Raw genomic sequence first — 2,475 nt, forward strand, 5'->3', positions numbered from 1 at the left:
TAGAGTCATATTTCCAAAAGACAATTTTATTATTTCATTTCGATAATTAATTAAAGCATTTGAAGTTGCTAGAAATGGTCGTCCCAATATTACTGAAATTTCATTATGTACTTCTATTGGTTGTGTATCCAAAACAATAAAATCTACAGGATATATGAATTTATCAACTTGAACCAACACATCTTCTACAATACCTCTAGGTATTTTGATTGACTTATCCGCCAGTAAGAGAGTAACAGAAGTGGGTTTTAATTCTCCTAAATTAAGTTTTTTATAAACTGAATAAGAAATTAAATTCACACTTGCTCCCAAATCTGACAAAGCTTTTTTAATTTTATTTTCTCCAATAATACATGAAATTGTTGGACAACCAGGATCTTTATATTTTAAACTAGAATTATTTTAAAGAATAGAACTTACTTGTTCAGCCAAGAATGCTTTCTTCTTCACATGTAATTTTCTCCTCACAGTACATAAGTCTTTTAAAAATTTTGCATATGAAGGTACTTGTTTAATAGCATCTAATAATGGAATATTTATCTTTACTTGTTTAAAAACTTCATAGATATCAGAATCATTTTTTTTTTTTTTATGATTTGTTAATGCATGAGGAAATGGTGGAGGTTTATTTGATTCATTTACTATTTCAGATGATTTATCATTCAACATATTATTTTTAGAATTTAAGGTATCATCATTCTCAAAAGTATCAGGATTATCATCCTTACTCTTTGATTTTAAATGATCCTTGTTTTCATTACTATATGGATCATTAACTATTTTACCACTTCTAAGTGTAATAACAGATTTTATTTGATCAATTTTTTCATTTTTCAATTCTTGATTTTGATTTTTAGGATTAGGTTGAGGTTGAGATGGAAATTTTCCTTTTTCATGAATATTAAGTGCAGATGCAAATTTTGCAAGAGTTTCTTTCAAATCACTCATGGATTGACTGTTTTAAATATTGATAGATTCTTGTTTTTGGATAAATGCGTGAATTACATCTTCAAAGTTTTTTTCTTGGAGGTGTAACATAAGGAATATAACCTTGATGATTTTGGTTATTTTGAAAATATTGTTGTGAGGGTTGTGCATTATTATCATTCCTCCAACTAAAATTAGGATGATTTTTCCATCCAGGATTATATGATGTTGAAAAAGGATCTAGTATTGGTTTTTTATAATTGTTAACATAATTTGCTTGTTCATGGAGACATTCTTTAAATGAAGGTAATGTTGGAGAATCTTTGGTAGCATGATCATGTGTATCACATATATGACAAACAATTTCTTGAATGTTTTTTAATTGACCACTCTTTTTCATTTCTAATGACTCAATTTTTCTTACTAAAGATGCAAGTTTAGCTTGAATGTCTATATCATCTTTAAGATTATAGATACCACCCCCATTTGTTGAATTATTGATTTTAGTTGTTGGTGGTTCTATTGTGCCTGTATTATCCCAATTTTGAGCATTTTCTGCTAATGAATTCAAATACTCCATAGCTTCATTTGGGTTTTTATCCTCAAAAGTTCCATTACACATGAATTCTATCATTTGCCTATCTTTAGGTATTAGACCTTCATAAGAGTGAGAAATTATTCTCCATGTTTCAAAACCATGATGTGGGCATGTATTAAGTAATTCTTTATATCTATCCCAACATTGATAAAATGTTTCTCCTTGTTTTTGAGAAAAAGTCGTAATTTGTCTTTTAAAAGATTTTGTTCTATGGGAAGGAAAAAACTTTTTGAGAAATTGTTGTTGTATTTCTTCCCTTGATCTTATTGAACTTGATCTCAAATTTTGTAGCCATGTTTTAGCCTTATATTTTAAATAAAAAGAGAAAAGCTTTAATCGAACTATATCCATGCTACAATTTTGATCATTATAAGTGTTACATACTTCCTCAAATTGTCTTAGATGTAAATATGGATTTTCAGAATCTAAGCCATGAAAATTTGGTAAAAGTTGAATAATTTGAGGTTTAAAGTTGAAATTAGATGCATCAGGAGGAAAAACTAAACAAGATGGGCACTAGTTCTAATAGGGTTCATATGGTGCCTAAGTGTTCTTAATTGATCATGTTCTTGATTATTATTATTATTGTTGTTGTTGTTGTTGTTATCATTATCTTGATTATTTGAATTATAATCCATGTTTAAATTATTTTCAGATACTCAAATAAGTCTACCACTTTTTTTTCGACTCCAAATACTCATAAAAAAAAAAAAACAACACAATACTTATAAATAAAACATAATTAACAAATATAAACTTAATTTATACCTCCCCGGCAACGGCGCCAAAAACTTGCTACTACTTAAATTATAATTCAACAAGTGTAGGTTGTCTGCAAGTAATATATTTCGTAAGTACGAGATCGATCCACAGAGAGGTTATTTTAAGTTTAAATTTATTAATTTATAGATTACCAAATGCAAGAACGAAGTTTACAAATTATAAATTTT

General features: G+C 27.7%; 1 non-coding gene across 1 annotated transcript; it reads left to right on the top strand.

The window, feature by feature from the left end:
• The first annotated feature begins 1,619 nt into the window (after positions 1-1,619).
• Positions 1,620-1,728, top strand: LOC140980033 (small nucleolar RNA R71). The gene has a single exon (XR_012175863.1). It is a non-coding gene; the product is annotated as a small nucleolar RNA R71 (small nucleolar RNA).
• The last annotated feature ends 747 nt before the right edge of the window (positions 1,729-2,475 follow it).

The sequence above is a fragment of the Primulina huaijiensis genome, chromosome 6, assembly GCF_012295235.1.
Source record: "Primulina huaijiensis isolate GDHJ02 chromosome 6, ASM1229523v2, whole genome shotgun sequence".
Lineage (NCBI taxonomy): Eukaryota > Viridiplantae > Streptophyta > Magnoliopsida > Lamiales > Gesneriaceae > Primulina > Primulina huaijiensis.